The sequence below is a fragment of the Bubalus bubalis genome, chromosome 2, assembly GCF_019923935.1.
Source record: "Bubalus bubalis isolate 160015118507 breed Murrah chromosome 2, NDDB_SH_1, whole genome shotgun sequence".
Lineage (NCBI taxonomy): Eukaryota > Metazoa > Chordata > Mammalia > Artiodactyla > Bovidae > Bubalus > Bubalus bubalis.
This window is the reverse complement of record NC_059158.1, coordinates 17,114,116-17,135,297: the sequence shown is the minus strand read 5'-3', so window position 1 is coordinate 17,135,297 and position 21,182 is coordinate 17,114,116. Positions and strand designations below refer to the sequence as shown.

At 38.5% G+C, this 21,182-nt stretch overlaps 1 pseudogene; it reads right to left on the bottom strand.

Annotated features, from left to right (window-relative positions):
* Nucleotides 1-4,020: 4,020 nt before the first annotated feature.
* LOC102414080 lies at nucleotides 4,021-20,903 on the bottom strand (annotated as a pseudogene).
* Nucleotides 20,904-21,182: the final 279 nt, after the last annotated feature.

Below are 21,182 nucleotides of genomic sequence, written 5' to 3'. Positions count from 1 at the left end.
ATACAACATTTATGTTAAAAATGAATATTTCTTGTGTTTTTGTCAGACTTGATTATTCACTGATACCTTATAATGCTATATGTATTAATATCTCAGTTTCCTTGATCTAAGATGTCAGAGATACTTACTTCATAAGATGATCTTAAATGAATTGACAAATATACTATCTTCCTATTTTTGCACATCAATATCCCATCAACCATTCAAAACTCCATCATGAAACCATCCCAGTTATGTCACTCTTATGTCAAACTCAGATGGCTTCTATCTGTATTTCAATCCACTATAGCACTCCAGTACTTTGCCTGGAAAATCCCATGGACGGAGGAGCCTGGTAGGCTGCAGTCCATCAGGTCTCTGAGAGTCGGACACGACTGAGTGAATTCACTTTCACTTTCCACTTTCATGCCTTGGAGAAGGAAATGGCAACCCACTTCAGTGTTCTTGCCTGGAGAATCCCAGGGACAGGGGAGCCTGGTGGCTGCCATCTATGGGGTCACACAGAGTCGGACAGGGCTGAAGTGATTTAGCAGCAGCATAGCACCGTGTTGGCATCACCTCCTATCCTTACTTTACTCTACCATATAATACAGTAATTTCTGTGTTTATATCACCCTCACCTTCTCCACATCTTGAGAGCCTACTTATGGGAAACAGAGATTTAAAAAAAAAACAAAACCTCGGTTTAAGTCCTCATTGTATCCAAGATGTGATTTACTAATCTGCAAGATCAGTGAACTTCAAAGGTACTTCATTTGTTTGTTTCCATTCAGTAACCACCGCTGCTATTCTTGATATAGCAGGGCCATTTCTTCAAATGTAATCTTACATGGAAATAAGTAAAAGAGCGAAAAATCGACGCATTCTGGATAGCAAAGGAGTGATTGTTAAATCCTGTCAAAATATCCCCTCTTTGGCTGTTCCTGGATGACTCAATAGAATATATATGGCTCTGTTCAATATTATATGAAATCCACAGTATTCAGTTTATATGTCACAGTCAAGTAAGGCGAGAGCTTTCAGTGTCTACACCTCTGTTGTTGATCTAAAGTCCGAAATTTATGCTTGAAATAAATTTTCTAAGAGGAAAATACATGAAGATGTATGTGGTCTATTGGTGAGTGTATGTTTCCTCCAATTGCATTGTCCCCCTTATTGCCAAATTTCCCCTCTAATAAATATCATCTTCTCTGCTGGAAATATCTAAACATTGAAGGAAAGAAAGTTGAGTGAGTAACACAATAGAATTTGATGTTTCTGGCAGTAAATGACATAGAAAGTGCTTACAGGATTTTTTCATGGTCTTTTTCTTTTTGAAAGAAGAAAGTGGTAATACAAGAAAGCTGACACTTTACATGCATGAAAGAGCCAAAGGAATATCAATAACCTCAGATATGCAGATGACACCATCCTTATGGCAGAAAGTGAAGAGGAACTAAAAACCCTCTTGATGAAAGTGAAAGAGGAGAGTGAAAAAGTTGGCTTAAAGCTCAACATTCAGAAAACTAAGATCATGGCATCCAGTCCCATCACTTCAGGGAAACAGTGGAAACAGTGTCAGACTTTATTTTGGGGGGCTCCAAAATCACTGCAAATGGTAACTGCAGCCATAAAATTAAAAGACACTTACTCCTTGGAAGGAAAGTTATTACCAAACTAGATAGCATATTCAAAAGCAGAGACATTACTTTGCCAACAAAGGTCCAAGTAGTCAAGGCTGTGGTTTTTCCTGTGGTCATGTATGGATGTGAGAGTTGGACTGTGAGGAAAGCTGAGCGCTGAAGAATTGATGCTTTTGAACTGTGGTGTTGGAGAAGACTCTTGAGAGTCCCTTGGACTGCAAAGAGATCCAACCAGTCCATTCTGAAGGATACCAGCCCTGGGATTTCTTTGGAAGGAATCATGCTAAAGCTGAAACTCCAGTACTTTGGCCACCTCATGCAAAGAGTTGACTCATTGGAAAAGACTCTGATGCTGGGGGGGATTGGGGGCAGAAGGAGAAGGGGACGTCAGAGGATGAGATGGCTGGATGGCATCACTGACTCGATGGACGTGAGTCTGAGTGAACTCCAGGAGTTGGTGATGGACAGGGAGGCCTGGCGTGCTGCGATTCATGGGGTTGCAAAGAGTCGGACACAACTGAGCGACTGTACTGATATGAACTTAACTGATTCGGTCATGTTCTGAAAGGTTTAGGTCATCCCAGGTAGAAGCAGGGGCAGGACTCAGGCAAGAATAACCCTGACTTATGAGGGAAGAGGTTGGTTTTGCTGGACAGTGTTCCTATATGTAGGTGAAAGGTATCTTTGCCTAAAAGAAGATAATTTGGCTGGATTGTGCCCTGAAGAGTTGCCAAGTTTTGTTTATCTCTAGAACTATGATGACTCAATTAGTAGCAACAAAGAATACTCCTGATATAAAGGACAACTTCAGAAAAAAATAGGAGAGAAAAGAAAATGGAAATAAAAGGGAATATGAGATATTTGCTCATAGGATACTAAAAAAAAGCATATATATATATATATATATATATATATATATTTCTCTCCTCAAAAATAAAGTGTTCTAACAGCATTTCATCCTTCACTACTCAAGTCCTTGACTCACTTTCCCTTTGCTGTTTTTCCTTCCTTCTGTCTTTCTCTTCCTTCTTTCTTCTTCATCCCCCCTCCCTTCCTTTTGATTTCCCATTTTCTATTTACTAGGAATTATTGCTAAATCCCTAAAGATGCTGCAAAACCAGCCCCGCAACATCACTGACTTAAGAGAGCCAATCAAGGGATTGGCCCTCATCCAGGTTGTCTGGAGGCAGTTGAATAAGTTGAGCAACCTGAATCCCGTCAAATTGCTCCAGTCTCAATAGAGACTTAGTCTATTTGGAGGATTTTATAATTCAGGGACCTACTAGGGCACGTTTGTAAGGCCAAATAATTAATGACAAGGATAGTTACCCTAAAAGGAAGAGAGAATGGTATCTCACTTCTCAGATAAATGTGTTTTTAAATCCAGCTTTCTGATCTATTCAGTGTGTATGTGACCAGTTGAACAATTGTCCAGAGGGCCCAGGTGGGGGACAGTTGACTCTTAACTAAGCTAGACTTGTAAAACCCAGAGTGATAGAATGTATGGAGTTTTTGCAAGATGATGCAGGAAATGAGGATGCAGTGGAGTGTGGGTGAAGACAGCCACTGGAGGAGGATAGAGCCCGTTTACGTTTGTACCTTCTTTGGTCTCAATCTTTGTGCAGCCCAGAAATTTCATATGTTGAAATCCTGACTCCCATGGTGATCGTGTTTCATAGGTGGGGCCTTTGGGAGGTGATGAAGCTATGGAGGTGATGAAGGATGGAGCCTCCTGGATGAGATGACTGCTTTTATATCTAAGAGACACACAGAGTTCTCTAGCCTTTTCCCAATGTGAGGATACAATCAGAAGTGTGTGACCGGAAGAGGGCCTTATCTGATCACACTGTGAAAATCCATTTCTATTGTTTATAATTCTATGATATTTTGTTACAGCAGCCCAGGACTAAGACAACATCCTAACAATTTTTAGGCAGTTCAGTAAACCTCATGCTATTTAGGTAGCCACATGCAAAACACTTATATTGTCTGTTGTAACACTGTGACAATATAAGAATCAGCTGACAGTTTGTGGCTTGCTTTCATAAAGAATTCTCAGAATTCAGTCTTCTTGGTTGCTTGACCAGCACCATGAATAATTATCTAATTCATTGATTCTTATAACTTGACCCAGGATAATTTCATGTGATTCTCTAGTAAGCTCTTTAATGGTCTTTGGCAAGTCAGTTCCTTCTTTTGATTTTCTATTAAATGAAGATAAAAACATTGACAAATTTCCTTCTTAGATTTTGACATCTCTACAGAGTCTGTGTTTATTTTGTTTCAGATGACATCCATTACACCCAAACATGCATTTAAAAGCTATAAAACTCAAAGAAGCTTGCCACAGGATGGATCATCACTAACCATATCAGGATTGGCTGGGATAGTTGTGGGCTTAGCAAGGGACAAATTGGCACTTCAGCAGCTAGAGGTAGATGTCAATCTTTCTTGCATCCCTATGCAGGCAGTTGAACATTTTATAAAAAGCACTTTGGTGCACATCTTCATCGCCTGCTGTCAGGGAGGAGATTTCTGACCACACTGGATAGGAGGTCTCCTTCTCCTGGTCTTCAGGATGAATCTAAATACCCAAAAGATAATGAGTTATTATGAGTTTTATTAGTATTTGCTTTTCTTTGTTCCTTCTTATTATCAAATTAAGGTTGAGGAAGACTTATGAAACTCTCTAGACATGGATTCGGAGCCAGTGTTTTGGAAGTCTATTAGCAATCTAAAATCAAGAAGCAGAACTCAAGTATGAGTTTGGTTTTGACTTTCTCTTTTCTTCCTTCCCACTCTCATCCTTTGGTTTGAAGAGGACAAAGAGAGAATACCAGCAGAAGTTCAGTAGCAGTTGACCTGGACTACTTTGAAGAAAACATTGATCTTGCAAATTCTATTCTCCAGTTACCTTACCCATGAAAGTGTTTCAACCACATGTGCCCAGAAAGAGGCTAGCTTTTAGTGGGATTGTGTGAAATGCAGGGAATGCTGTACCTGTCAAAAACTGTAGTTGATATTCTGGTGGGTGGAGCTGGATTTCTTCTCTCTGGAGTGCAATGAAGTGTCCAGTAATGAGTTGTGAGATGTCAATGGGTTTGGTGTGACTTTGGGCAGCCTGCATATTGAAGCTCAGAGCTATATTCCTGTGTTGCTGGAGAATTTGTGTGGTATGTCTTGCTCTGGAACTTGTTGGCCCTTGGGTGGTGCTTGATTTCAGTGTAGGTATGGAGGTGTTTGATGAGCTCCTATTAATTAATGTTCCCTGGAGTCAGGAATTCTCTGGTGTTCTCAGGATTTGGACTTAAGCCCCCTGCCTCTGGTTTTCAGTCTTATTCTTACAGTAGCCTCAAGACTTCTCCATCTATAGAGCACTGATGATAAAACATCTAGGTTAAAGATGAAAAGTTTCTCCACAGTGAGGGATGCTTAGAGAGGTTCACAGAGTTACATGGAGAAGAGAAGAGGGAGGAGGGAGATAGAGGTGACCAGGAGGAGAAGAGGGGGAATCAAAAGAGAAGAGAGCAAGCTAGCCACTAACCACTTCCTTATGTGCTCTCCACAGTCTGGATCCCTCAGAGATGTTCACAGAGTTACATAGAGAAGAGAAGAGGGAGGAAGAAGACAGAGTTGGCCAGGAGGATAAAGGTGGGAATCAAAAGGAGAGAGACAGATCCAGCCAGTAATCAGTTCCCTAAGTGTTCTCCACAGTCTGGAACACACAAAGAGATTCACAGAGTTGGGTAGAGAAGTGAAGGGGGAGGTAGGAGATAGAGGTGACCTGATGGAGAAAAAGGAGAGTCCAATGAGGGAGAGAGCAGTCAAACCAGTAATCTCGCTCCCAAGTAAAAATGGGTACTGAAGATTGGGTTCTTAAAGGTACAAAATTGATAACAAATACCAAAAAGCAAATATTAAAAATCTAGAGTAGAGGTTGGATTCTCAAAAATACAATATTAAAGAAAAAAAAAAAACAAAGTCACAAAAATTAGAACTGCCATACAACCCAGCAATCCCACTGCTGGGCATATACACTGAGGAAACCAGAATTGAAAGACACACATGTACTCCAATGTTCATTGTAGCACTGTTTATAATAGCCAGGACATGGAAGCAACCTAGATGCCCATCAGCAGACAAATGGATAAGAAAGCTGTGGTACATATACACAATGGAGTATTACTCAGCCATTAAAAAGAATACATTTGAATCAGTTCTAATGAGGTGGATGAAACTGGAACCTATTATACAGAGTGAAGTAAGCCAGAAAGAAAAACACCAATACAGTATAATAATGCATATATGTGGAATTTAGAAAGATGGTAATGATAACCCTGTATGCGAGACAGCAAAAGAGACACAGATGTATAAAACAGTCTTTTGGACTCTGTGGGAGAGGGCAAGGGTGGGATGATTTGGGAGAATGGCATTGAAACATGTATATTATCACATGTGAAACGAATCACCAGTCCAGGTTCGACGCATGATACAGGAGGCTCGGGGCTGGTGCACTGGGATGACCCAGAGGGACGGGATGGGGAGGGAGGTCGGAGTGGTGTTCAAGATGGGGAACACATGTACACCCATGGCAGATTCATGTCAGTGTATGGCAAAACCAATACAATAAGGTAAAGTAATTAGCCTCCAAATAAATTAAAAAAAATTGTAGTTGAATTCTAATTCACTTACAATAGAATCAATAATTATAAATGGTTAGGCTCTCACTTTATGTAACAGGGATTAGAATATAGAAGGCCTGAATCTTGTCCTTATAAAGTGAGATGTTTCAAAACTCATTCCTCAATACGGAGGTAATCTCTTTCATTCGGAAAAAAGCAAAGAAGCCTTCAGGATATGGCTCACCTCTTTTTGTATCTGCTCTGCACCTTCTAGAAGTACTTTGGTCTTTTCCTCAATCTCTGCGGCCTTTGACAAGAGATCGGTGAGGCATCTTTCATGCCCTGCAGCTCTGTGACTGGGTGGTGCAGAGGTTCATCCCAGGAGAGCAGCAAACTGAGTACCAGCCTAATAAGGATTTCGTCCTAAGCAACCATAGGAAACAATCTCATTAAAATAAACAAAATTCAGTGGGCTTGGTAACATGTGATTTTTGCTCAGATAGGCTGAGCAAATTTAAGAAACCCTTTATTACTCCTATGAATATGTGAAAATTTTTAAAGGTGGTATAGATGTAAAATTATAAAATGTATGCTATTAGTTTATACTTTGCTGAAATTTTTTTTTAAAAACTGACACTTAAATAATCCTTTTGATGAGTTCTAATTTAGAACATGAAATATTTTCTTTTCCCCTCTGAAATTAGACCATCTGCTCAGTGAGTTCTTTTATATTTGAATGCTTTGCTTGTCCAGGGAGAAAAATCTAAATATTTTGTTGGAACTCAATATGTGCCTAGAGTACCTGGCCCAGGAAACATGGATCCTACCCATGCCCACATCATTTTCACCCGATGATTCATTTGTATTAATGAATCAAATCCTTCATTAATGTATTCATTTTCTGATCGGTAGTTTGTTTTATGATATTTGAACAAAGAGATAATGAAAAAGACATTAAACACATTTTCCTCAACCCATACCAACACCAGTCCCATTTGCTATCAGAGCAGTCTTTTCTGTTTACATGTGTAGGGGCAGAAAATGGCACAGTGTTGTCTTTAGTAACAGCATCAGTGGGATTCACAATGGAGGGTTTTCCCCCTGGTTCACTACTACCAGGATTGGGCATGAAACTCCCAGGGGCTGAGCATCTCTAATTAAAAGGCTTGATTTGTTGATGGCCATGAAATACTTTTGTGGTACAGGAAATAAGAGCAGAGAAGAATTGAATAGACATTGCAATAGAAACATAACAGGAGACTGAGAAGCTATAATGAAATTCAGACACTAGGGTGAGACCTTGACAATGGCAACCCACTCCAGTACTCTTGCCTGGAAAATCCCATGGACGGAGGAACCTGGTAGGCTGCAGTCCATGGGGTCCCAGAGAGTCGGACATGACTGAAGCGACTTAGCAGTAGCAGGGTGAGACCAGCATAGTTTTCAAGGGGGCTTTGTAGCTTAAAGATGAAGAGTGAGTGCTCTGAGTTGGATGAAACCTAGACTCACTGCTTATTATCTGTGTGATGGGTGCAAATCTCATAAATTTTCTGAGCCTTGGTTTCCTCATCTCAGAATGTGTAGCAACAGTCATTGTGCTACAGGATTTTTTGTGAGGATTAAACATATCAATGAACACTGAGCACTTTGTAAATGGCAACGTACTAGCTCTCAATAAATTTTAAGTTTATTTTAAATTCATTTAAAAAATCCTCCTCCTCCTTCTCCTTGACCTTCTTCCTTCATTTTATCATCTCCATTATTTAGATGCTGAGCAGATAGAAAGAATGTTGATATTATTAACAAAGTTTTAGTAAGAGAACAGATTGTATTTAAGAGGAGATGCATGTGAAAATATTTTAAATAATGATAGGATTGTGGTTAATATGGGAATCAGAAAGGAGCAATTATAATGAAAAACAGTTGAGGCTGGGATAAATGATTGAGGCTTGATTTGTAGACTGTGTTTTCATCAGAACAGAGCAATTGTTGCAACCATGAAGAGCAAAACGTAATATTTTATAGGACATTTGGGGAGGAGACTCATAATTAAGAATAAAAGTGACAGAGGAGTCATTGAAAATGATAATGAAGTAGGTTTCAGAGAAGCAGAAGAATCAGGAGAGCCTTGAAAGTCAGAAGCAATGTCTCAAATGGTGCAGTGTAGGAGTGACTCTCACGTCGGTGTCACTGGTCACAGGGAATACTCAAAACTGTGGTTGTGTTTCTTATATATCCATGAATTCTACCAAGCTTATATTTTACACATAGAATTTCCAGTCAGCCCGTGCTTTCATACATTCTAGTAGCTGCGATCCTGGGCCTAATGCATTGATAAACTAAGGTTATCTGCATGGGAATTTATAGATCTGTTATTTGTTTTGCTACTACAGATCTTTAGTCATCACTTGATTCTATTCATACATATCAACAGTATAAGGTAATTTCTCTTTGATTGCTTAGTACTCCTCCACATTTCTCTGTATGTGCAGTTACCATTACTCTAATAATCTGAAGCCTAGTAACATGAGTGCACTGTCTCAGCTGGCTCAGGTGAAAAACCCAGAAAAAATCCTCACCTGTGTATGTTCAGCTTCGTCTCTGTTATCAGGGGTAATGATGGATTCGGTGTGGCAGCTGTTGAGGACCTTGGAAATGAAGTTTTTGCCCTGGCCAAACTGTTTATCCTGGGAGTGATCAAGCACATTCAATTCTTTAAGGTTATTTTGGCATTCAATAAATGAACTCACTACCAGAATCTTAATACAGCTGATAGATGTATAATTTTTTTAATGAGGGTTATATAAATATTGAATATCATTCTTTTTCCTATTTCTTCCCATTATCTCTATAAACAACTGTTTTTCATCTAACTTTTCTAAACTTGAAACTCTTCCCTTCTTTGCTCTTCCCTTGCTTAATTTCATTCTTTCTACAGTTAATATTGGGACAACAAACACTAAAATTACCACAGATATCAAATATTCAATGTTTTATTAAGTATCTTTTTTTTTTTTAGTATTTGAAACTAATATAATGCATATATACCTGCTGCTGCTGCTACTAAGTCACTTCAGTTGTGTCCGACTCTGTGCAACACCATAGACAGCAGCCCATCCCTGGGATTCTCCAGGCAAGAACACTGGAGTGGGTTGCCATTTCCTTCTCCAATGCATGCAAGTGAAAAGTGAAAGTGAAGTCGCTCAGTCATGCCCGACTCTTAGCGACCCCATGGACTGCAGTCTACCAGGCTCCTCCGTCCATGGGATTTTCCAGGCAAGAGTACTGGAGTGGGGTGCCATTGCCTTCTCTGCATATATACCTAGATGTAGCCATTTAGTCTCTTATTTACTGTGGGTTGGAACCAATATACTCCCTTAATAGGGGTTTTAAAATCATAACTTTCTCTTATTAATCTCTGAATCCACACACCTATAGCTTAGTGTTCACCATAGATGCAGAATACAATGTTGTTGATGATGATAAAATGTTAATTTAGAAAACATGGCATAAAATTCTAGGAAATACTAAGCAATGGGCTTAGAATAAGAACAGCAAAAACCCAGCTAACACATGGATAGAGAAAAACTAATCTTTAGAGTTTGTTGTGAATATTTAAAGAGATTACTTGAAAGTTTGGGGGAAAAAAACAGCAGTCAAAAATTGAGGATGACAGAAAAACTACTGAGTAAAAAGAACTACATGAATTTAATAGAAACATGGAGCAAAAATTTGTTATCAGTGTCTGCTCTACAGTGGGCTCCTCGAGTAACCTAAAAGAGCTAACATACAACTTCCATACTTTCATCAGAAAGAGAATTATTGGTTCCAATTCTAAGCCAATCCTTCTATTGTACTCTAACCTATTCATTGCCAATCTTAGAAAAATGTTTAGCAGCATTTTAAAAACTATCATCATTTTTTTTCATGATAAGTATTCAGTATGTACTGTGTTTGGAAAAGGGCCTTTATGAATATTAATTAAGGTTAAATGAGCTCATAGGGTGGGACACTGATCAAGTAGGATTAGTGTTTTTATGAGGAGAAACACCAGAGAGATTTCTATTTTGTCTCTGTGTCTCTGTCTCTCTTCTCCACCCCCTCAACCTGTGAGGACACAGGGAGAAGCCAGCCTGGGAAGAGAGAGTTCTTACCAGAACCTGACCTTGCTGGCACCCTGATCTGGGACTTCTAGCCCCCAGAACTGTGAGGAAATATTTTTCTGTTGTTTAATGCATTGATCCTATGGCATTCTTTTAAGGAACTCCAAGCTTCCCTGGTAGCTCAGATGGTAAACAGTCTGCCTGCAAACAGGAGACATGGGTTTGATCCCTGGGATGGGAAGATCCCCTGGAGAAGAGCATGGTAAGCCACTGGAGTATTCTTGCCAGGAGTGCTACAGTCCATGGGGTCACAAAGAGTAGGACATGACTAAGTGACTAACACATACCTTCATGATGACAAATACAGGTGCTTTAAATTTATTTTGGAAATTCCAGGCAGGAATACTGGAGTGGGTGGCTGTTCCCTTCTCTAGGCGATTTTCCCAGCCCAGGAATCGAGCCCAGGTCTCCCATGTTGCAAGCTGATTCTTCACCATCTGAGCCACCAGGAAAGCCCATATCTAATGAGGTGTTATATCCAATATATATGAGGAATTCATACAACCTAATAGCAAGAATACAATGCAGTTTAAAAATGGGCAAAGATTATAGATTGGAAGACTCAATAATGTGAAAGATGTCAATTCTTCCATAACTGATTGATTAAATTCTAGAAATTCCCTGTTAAACTCTGAACACTATTTTCAGTGTTTCCAAATGAGAAGAAAGTAAAATGTCTATTAACACTGGAATGGATAATTAACTGTGGTGTACTCATACAAAGGAATACTACTCTGTGATAAAAATGAATACAGCTTCACACAAAGTTTTATGAATCTCACAAACATCACATAGAATGAAAGGAGCAAGGCATGTTAAAAATGCTATATGATCACATGTATATGGAGTTCAAAAAACAAAATGAGGCAAAACTAAAGTAGAGTTTGGAGATGTACACTTAGGTCACCAAACCATGGAGAAAACCAAGGATACGGGTTCTACATGGAGGGAGAAGACCATGTTTGGGAGAGTTCATGAGGAGGGCTTTTCAGGTGCTCCCAGTGTTCTGTTTCTTGACCAAGGGAGCAATTACATGGTGCTCATTTTGTTATAAATTATCATTTTACATCCTTACTTTGTATACAACTTTTCTAAATCTATGTTACATTCTACACTTAAAAGAAAAAGATTAAAAATTTAAAAAAATTAAAATTAATGAAAGGAAATTGAATCAGATATTTCACTCTAAGAATCTTTGAGATTTTGTGAAACTGATCTTTTCTTTGATTTATACATCTTATGAGTTGATGCCTTGTTTGACTTAGAAAATGTGTTATTTGAAGTTTGGTTGATGCAGCCTTCTTGTTTAAAGGATAAAATAGTCCAGTCACTTTCACCAAGGTTCTTTATGGAAATAAGCAAGAAGTACTGCTGCTGCTACTGCTGCTAAGTCGCTTCAGTCATGTCCGACTCTGTGCGACCCCAGAGACGGCAGACCACCAGGCTTCATCATCCCTGGGATTCTCCAGGCAAGAACACTGGAGTGGGTTGCCATTTCCTTCTCCAATGCATGAAAGTGAAAAGTGAAAGTGAAGTCGCTCAGTCGTGTCCGACTCTTAGCCACCCCACGGACTGCAGCCCACCAGGCTCCTGCGTCCATGGGATTCTTTAGGCAAGAGTACTGGAGTGGGTTGCCATTGCCTTCTCCAAGCAAGAAGTACAGTACTTATAAATTCACTGAACATTTCTCAGGCAAGCCTATAGTTGTGGTTAGCCACCGTGGTTGCTGTGTCAAACAGGTTTTGAAGGGGCATCTGGCACTTGCCAGATGGGTTTTGACAGAGAGGTGCAGAGACCACACCCTGGCACAAGAGTAGGTTTGACACCACAAGCAGCAGGAGCAGGCGGGACTCTGCATAAATAAAAACAAGAGCCACTCAGAAATGATGTATTAGCCCGAGGTTAGCAAAAGCCATCCTGTCCAGGAAAGCCTCATCTCTCCCTGTTGCCCTGAGCAGGATTTGGTAAGGTAGTAGCTGGGGTGAGGAAGAAGCAACATCTTCCACTGTGTAAATATAAATAGATGATGATATTTGCACAGATGTAGTTGTAGTAGATTACTCCCTGCATTTTTGTACTGCTCCCAGAAGTGCTCCTTTGCTCTGCAAACATTTGGAGCTTAAGTTAATTCTGAGCCAGTGTTTAGGTCATTCTCTAAAGATAGTTGAATGTCTTGGGACTTTCTGTAGACTCTTAGCAGCGAACTCCTCTAGGAGTTTGTAACTTTTTCACTCTATGTTGACTAATGCTTGCATTTTAGATACTGAAATGGCAAGAATAGTACAGTTGATCTGTGTGGTTTACCATCACGCTGGGGAAGAGTAACCACATGAATGCTTGATTGCTACTCTTGAGTGCAAAGAGAATACTAAGAGAAAAGGATAGTGTCGCTTGAATCTGCTAACCCACCTTAATAACCCCATGGATTTCCTTGATACTTTGCCAAAAGTTTGAAAAATTTTGTAAAATTTGTGCTTTACAATGATCCTGTAAGATAGGCTTGACATTATTATCACCAAATTATACTAATGAAACAATAAGACTTAGAGTGAGTAAGTGATTTTCCTAAGTCTCATTATCAGCAGATGGAGGTGACTGGGCACCATAATGTCATCTTTTCACTTCCTCATGTCATATCACACAACCTTGTGGGCTTTTGGTCTACAATGCGGTAGAGACCTGGGTTTGATGCCTGGGTTGGGAATATCCTCTGGAAAAGGGAAAGGCTACCCACTCCAGTGTTCTGACCTGGAGAATTCCATGGACTGTATAGACCATGGGGTCACAAACAGGTCATGACTGAGCTGGTGATGGTATTGGTGGTGGACAGGGAAGTTGGTGATTGAAATGGAGGCCTGGCTTGCTGTAGTCCATGTGGTCACAAAGAGTCAGACGTAACTGAGAGACTGAACTGACCTTTAGGATAGCAGAATATCATAAATTTGAACTTAATTGATCATTTATTGGTAGATGGATAGCTATATGAATTATTTGGGCTAAGATATATGACTGAAGAGGATCTCGGTGAGTCATCCATACTGTAAACTGAAGGAATCAATTATCAATGGATAACTATGCATTAACCTTGTAGTTTAATGGGCAAAATAAACTGATAAACACCATTGTCCTTTTCTCAGTGTAATAGCAAGCTATAATCCCTGCCTGTAACAATTTTAGATGCTATAGTGCCCAAGCATTGAAATTGCGGCTGTTTCTGGAAATGCGTAGATGTGAGCCCTGCTCCAGAGTTCTTGTTCTTGATGCCGGTGTCTTCTGTTCTCTGGTTCACTAAGTCCCAGGCTTTCTCTCCTGAGCATCATCTGGTTCTCCTGTTTACACAAGTGTTTGTACTTTGGTTCTCCTGCTCTTCTGATCAGGCTACCCAGCCTCTTGATGATTTATTTCTTACACCCTTTGTGCTTTGTTTTCCTGATGCTTCTTAGTGTATTTGCTTTCATATCTACCTCTATTCCTGAATTTCAGTATCTACAGCTGCCCTACCTTATCCTCTTGCTGTCTAAATTTTGGCTTTTAGCATCATCATATTTTTATGAACTTCATTTTCCTTTTGGTCCAGTTTCTGGTATTCAAATTAAGCTGGGTTCACACATATGGCTGTTCTCGGCACCTCAAGCAACTTTGAGAAGTTGGCTTTCTCTGTATGCAATACTGCCCCTTAATTTGATACCATTGTAGACTTTCTATAATTTCACTTCCTGCCTCATATTTTATCTTTGTCTTTTTCTAGCTGCTATAAATTCAGTACTATGTGTCCTTATGTTGGTATTAATATTTAAAATAAATCCCTAACCTGATGGAGCAGATAATTAAAAGGAATACAATCAAAGTAGTAATAATAAATCCCCCCAAATTAATATCCATACATGCTCCCATTTTTAAAAGATTTTCCATCCAAATATTATAATAATATTAGTGGAATTTATTTTTCTTTTACCTGCATCCATTTGGTAACTTTGCATGGACACTTGATGATTTACAAATTAATTTAGGCCCCCACGATGTACAGTGTGTGGTGTTTATTGTGTAAGGGTTGCAGTGACAATCTTTGAAGATTTGTTGTTTGATAGTGAATATTCAGCCCCAGGCCACTTCTCTTTGCTTATCCAACTGACTAGTTATGACTGCATTTGTAAACATGAGTGAGTTCAGAGGTTTCTTCAATCTCTCACTAACTCCTAAGAAAGATTTTTTTTTAGGTACTGACTGTATAACTAGACATTTGAGAAATGCTGCAATGTTTTAAATGACTCATGAAAGCAGAAGAAGATTTTCTGTTGAAGTTCACCTGGAAGATGAACTTGATTTTGATTCTCAGCAATGGAATATTAAACTTTTGAGGTATTCAATGAAATCCTCTAAGAAAAAATAACTGTATAAGACTTTTTTCTTTCATTAATTTATATCTTTTGATGTTTTAGAACTAGGAGGAATATTCTTTAGGGGGGAAAAGCCACTGGAAGTGACAATTTCACTAAGCAATCAAGAGTTAGCCTATTTTCAATTAAATGAAAAATGCTGCATGCAATGCTCTTTACAGAGACTCTTGGTATGTTTCATAATTCGGTTCTTAAAAAGTAAAACTATTTTTTCAAAAACCAGGGAAAATTCTAAACTGTGAATGCCAACTGCCTGGAACAAATGCTCACTGTGTTTCCACTGCATCTACTAGTAATATCTACTGATGTTACTCATAAGAATTATCGGATGTGCCCTACCTGTAATAGACAGCATTGTGTTTGAACCAAATCTGCCCTTTGTGGAAATCTGACAGTGAAGAGACAGAACAAAGGGTGTGTGTGAGTTAATCAAGAAAAGGATAATTGGAGCTATGAAGTTATTCATTGATCATCTTTTATGACAGCCACTTAACCAGTTTTTCTCAGTATACTTTCCTGTAGATATGGAAATGAAAATTTTTCATGCTACCACATATGGGGCAACTCTATACTGCTTCCTACCCGCATTTGAAACAGAAGATCCACAATTCTTGAGCAGGAGTGGCAAAAACAACTCACCACTAGATTCTTGATTATTATTTAGGCTTTAATTAGGTAGCATATTTTCTGCCATCACTGTGTAAGTGCCAGACATGTTGGAAATTTCTTTTGAACTCAGGCAGATGCTTATCAAGAAATCATTCATTTCTACCTGAACACTTTTAGGTGACAGATCAGTGCTTCCGATGATACCAGAAGCAGTACTTTTACCAAATCCTAACAGTTAGCTTATATTTCATTATAAATTGGAAAGTGCCCTGAAGTTTCCCAACCCAATCCATGTCATAATTGATAAAAAGCAACATCAAATTGGGATAACTGAGAACAGCCTTCAGATGGCTGAACACTGAGAAAAAACTGTGACTGGGATTATCTTATATTAAAGACATTTTTGTCTATATCACTCATGCTATAACACAGGAGGTAATTTATAATGTTTAAATATACGCTGCAAACACCTTTTTGGATAGAACATTGCAATATTTAGTCCATGGGATACAAACAAGTGAAACACATATATTCTACCCTAAAAGGCTCTGTAATCTTCTTGAGAATACAGCATATATAATGAGGAAGAAAAAAAAACTTCATAAAATATATTCTTAATGATCACAGATGGTTTTAGATTTGAAAGAGACTTTTGATCTTTGTTTTTTATATAGCATAATTTACTTATTTTTGTCTGTGCCATGTCTTCATTGCTGCATGGGCTTCTCTCCAGTTGTGGTGAGTAGGGACTACTCTGGGTTCTGGAATAAAGACTTCTATGGACTGTATAGTCCATGGGGACACAAAGAGTCAGACACGACTAAGCGACTGTACTGAACTGTATGACATGTGAGTATGATGGGAGCTATTTCAATAAAAACAAAAAAGAAAAATTTTGGTAAGACCCTTGAGCCTAAAAATGTTACTATCCAATTAGGAATGATCTCCAACATGTAAACAGATAAAAATTAAAGCTTAGGCATCTGTATTCTTTTTTTTTTAATATTTTTTGTATATTTTATTTTAAAAAATTGAATGTAGTAATTATAGATAATGTGTGATAATTTTGACTTTTGAACAAAAAGTCTATACCCACTCTACTAAATGGACATAGCCAAAAGAGGCCATGGCCACATATGAAGAGACGCATGAGAAAATAAATATATCTGAAGGACTTTTCCATTTAACAAAGAAACTCCTGGTGCCAATCCTTTGGTTAAGGAGGATTCTATCACTGACTGTAGCTTTCTTTTGGATAATCAGAATGTTTGACTGCATAGTCCACGATCTGATAACTTCTGCTGCAGACTGTTCTTCTCTGAGACATTTCTTCTACTCTCAAAGGTTTCTGTTGCTTTCTCTGCAAGAGAACCCAAGAATGTATTGAGAAGATTAAGAAAAGGCAGGTTTAAAACAAGCTGTTGCATGCTCCGTTTCTTCAGTCATGTTCAACCGTTTTTGACCATATGGACCACCAGGCTGCTCTGTCCATGGGATTCTCCAGGCAAGAATACTCCAGTGGGTTGTCATTTCCTTCTCTAGGGATCTTCCCAATACAGGGATCTTACCTGCATTTCCTGCATCTCCTGCATTACAGGCAGATTCTATAACAAGCTTTCAAGTGGCTTAAAATATTGGATTGACAGGAAAGGTCATCTGGGTTTTGCATAAGATCGAACAGAAAAAAACATTAGAACTTTTTGGCCAACATAATATAATACAACCTGGAGAAGAGCAAAGCCAGATTGAGATGAGAGGCCGCTTGCAGCGCCAGCACGGAGGGTCAGGCAGGCTCAAGTGAGGGACTAGTCCTGGGAGGCCACGTTGAGATGCTGAAAAGATGTCAGGGACAATGGGCAAACTTGGGTGATTGTAAACTGATTCCAGTGTTCGATTCAGGCAACAGACTGGATGGTAAGAGAAGATGATAGTCAGATGAAAGAGAAGTGAGGTCAGCGGCTTTAAAGTAGAATGTTCAGGTTTGTGCTCAAGACTAAGGATTCCAAAGCCTTTCTGCCATTCTAAGGGTATTTGAGAGTTGCAAAGGGAGAAAAGATCATGGTTTTCTAGACTATGGGTCCAGCAAGTATAATAATTATTTTTTCCTGCTAAAGCTGAATAATACTAGTTTTAGTGCAGTGCATGCATGCTCAATTGCTAAATCGTGTCTTGAGTCTTCTGCGACCCCATGGATTGTAACCCACCAGGCTTCTCTGTCCATGGGATTTCCCAGGCACGAATACAGGAGTGGAATGCCATTTCCTTCTCCAGGGGATCTTGTCAACCTAAGGACTAAAGCCGCATCTCCTGCATTGGCAGGTAGATTCTTTACCACCTAGACTCCTGGGAACCCCAATTTTAGTGTAGTTCATGCCAACAAACGAGCAAGCACTCAGTCTTCCATTATTGTTTGGTAACACAGTTAAGCAACCCAAGAGTATATTTGCATTTTTTGTAATGTGTTTGATTATTTATTGGTATTTATTATTTTGGTGGATTTTAATATATGTAGTGTAATATAGGAGATTTGGTTTTCCTATGGGTATATTCAAATCCATGTGGTAATAGTCTGAATATTGCATTTTCATCAAAGAAAGTAATTATGTATCAAATTCTGTCTTTCTTACTAAGGCAAATTCCTATGTCTCACTGTAAGACATGTTTTTCTGAAGGATATTGAAGACTTACATACCTCTATATAGTTGGTTGTGAGTGATATAAAAATGGAGTTAGTAAATATCCATTATCTCATCTTCCAGAAATTTGACTTTCATTGTAAATTGAACAATATTATTATACATCATTAGTGAAATGAAATGAAACATGTGAAATGAAAGAGTTATATTTAAAGGTTCAACCACTTTGTAGGTGATGTATTTGTAACAGTGTTTTATTATGTGTTTCCTGATGTGAGGGAAATATAAACTGAGATATAGTGTTATAAGATGATTTAAATTTTGGAAAGATACATGAAATTTTCAGTTGAGATGAACACATTAAATAGTTTGTTTTCACATTGGAATTTCTTTATGTATAGGCTTCATAATAGGCCTTTAAATACATAAAAATGAACCATCCAATAAACTAGAGTTAGAAATTAAATATTTAATAACTTAATTAAGATTTATTAGTGTGATATCAGAGAAGGCAATGGCACCCCACTCCAGGACTCTTGCCTGGCAAATCCCATTGACGGAGGAGCCTGGAAGTCTGCAGTCCATGGGGTCGCACAGAGTCAGACACGACTGAAGCGACTTAGCAGCAGCAGCAGCAGTGTGATATGGGCTTCCCTCATAGCTTAGTTGGTAAAAAATCTGCCTGCAATGCAGGAGACCCAGGTTCAATTCCTGGGTTGAGAAGATCCCCTGGAGAAGGAAATGGCAACCCACTCCAGTATTCTTGTGTGGAGAATCCCATGGACAGAGGAGTCTGGCAGGCTACAGTCCATGGGGTTGCAAGAGTTGGACACAACTTAGGGATGAGAGAAAGAGAGTGTAATACTCTTTGCTTTGCCAATTAAAATTTGACAAGAGTCTCACCTGTTTCCTTTTTATCTTTCCATTTTGAAAAGCATCTTGGATCTATTTGATATTTTTTTTGTAAAGAGATAATATTTATTTCTTAAAGTATTTTTTTTTCACAACTGAAATTGCCAAGAAAAGAAATAGTAAACAATTGTGAAGAATCAAAATCCACAAAATTTATTCATTGCACTGCTCTTTTGATTTAAAAACGGATACACTCTTTTGTGAATATTCTGTTTGTTTTGCTCCAGTTTTATCGTTATAGTAATAGATTTTGCAAAAGTACAGCAAATATTTCATGTCCCATCTCAGGCCAGGTGCAAATGATGCTTGCTATTGTGCTAGACCTTGGGTCTCAGGTGGGACTGAAGCAAAATTGTGGTTAATCAAACTGACGGCGAAGAAGAGTGAACAGTAAATTACATGAATTATACCTAGTACCTCAGATGATAAAGCATCCGCCTGCATTGCAGGAGACCTGGGTTCAATCCCTGGATCAAGAAGATCCCCTAAAGAAGGAAATAGCAACCCACTTCAGTATTCTTGCCTGGAGAATTCCACAGATGGAGGAGCCTGATGGGCTACCGTGCATGGAGTGGCAAGGAGTCACACACGACAGAGCAACTAACACACACATACCACTATCAACAATTTATTCACTATAAGGGTGTGTAGGGTGTGGAGGTACCCCAAGTTTATACATCAGGATTATGGAGATACTTTTAATGTATTGGTTATGGACTAACCATAAAGAAAGCTTGCTATTTGCAATAACATGAATGGATCTTGAGCATGTTATGCTATATGAAATAAGTCAGAGAAAGACAAATGCTGTATGATCACACTTAAATGTGGACTCTAAAAACAACCATGATGGACAAAACATAAATACAGAGAATAGATTGTTGGTTTCCAGACGCAGGGTTTGGGTGGGCAGCCAACATGGGCGAAGTGGGTTAAAAGGTACAAATGTACAGTTACATATAAGTCATGGGGATATAACACAGGCCCTGGTGACTCTAGTTAATAATAGTGTATCACACAGTTGAAAGTTGCAAAGAGAGTAGATCTTAAAAGTTCTCACCTCAAGAAAGAAATCATAATGTGATGATGGATGTTAATTAGATTTACTGTGGTGATTATTTTCCATCTGAGCCACCAGGGAAGCCCCTATATGCAGTATATACAAATACCAAATCATTGTGTTGTACATGTAAAACTTGTATGATGTTATAGTAAATTAAATTAATATCTCAATTTAAAAAATACACCTTGGAAAAAAAGGAAGGAGAGACTTTGATCATATGCATTTCTATGTTCCTTACGCTCCTATTTCACCCATATTAATTGACCTAAGAATCTATGCCCACATAGCCTTGAATAACGTGATGACTTGAAAAACTTCACTGACAAGAAGAGTTAAAAGGTAGAGAGTCTAGGTTGTAATATTCATGCAACAGGCCTTTGACCTTGGAAAGGAGAAAATAAGACTCCTCAGATTTTACTGATAAACCCTCTGCCCTTGTCCAGGTGGTGAAAAGTGAAAGTGAAACCCACTCAGTCATCTCCGACGCTTTGTGACACATGAACTGTATTCTCCAGGCCAGAATACTGGAGTGGGTAGCTGTTCCCTTCTCCAGGGGATCTTCCCAACCCAGGGATTGAGCCAAAGTCTCCCACATTGCAGGCAGATTCTTTACCAGCTGAGCCACAAGGGAAAATGCCAAGAAATGAGGAAATGCTCAGTCTTCTACTTTTATTTGGTCAGGGTAAAGCAACCAAGGAATATGCTTATGTATTTTGTGATGTGTTTGGTTACTTATGAATGTTATTTTTTTTTTTAATTTTAATGTATGTAGTATAATATAAGAGATGTGGTTACCTTATACATGTGTACAAATCCATATAGTAATATGGTAATACATTGTATTTTTACCAAATAAGGCAATTATGTACTTACCTTCATTTCAATTATGAAATGAAATTTTCTATTAAGAGGAATACATTAAATAGTTTGGTTTTACATTGGAATTTCTTTATGTATAGACTTCATATAGAGCTTCAACTACATAAGAGGGAGCCATTAAATAAGCAAGAGTGAGAAATTCATTTTAAATATGAATGATTTAATTAACTTTTATTAGTGTCTCATATTTTTTTTCCACTTTGGATAGCATCTTGGATATATTTGTTTTATATTTTTATAAAAAGTGATAAATACTCATTTCTTAAAATGATTTTTTTC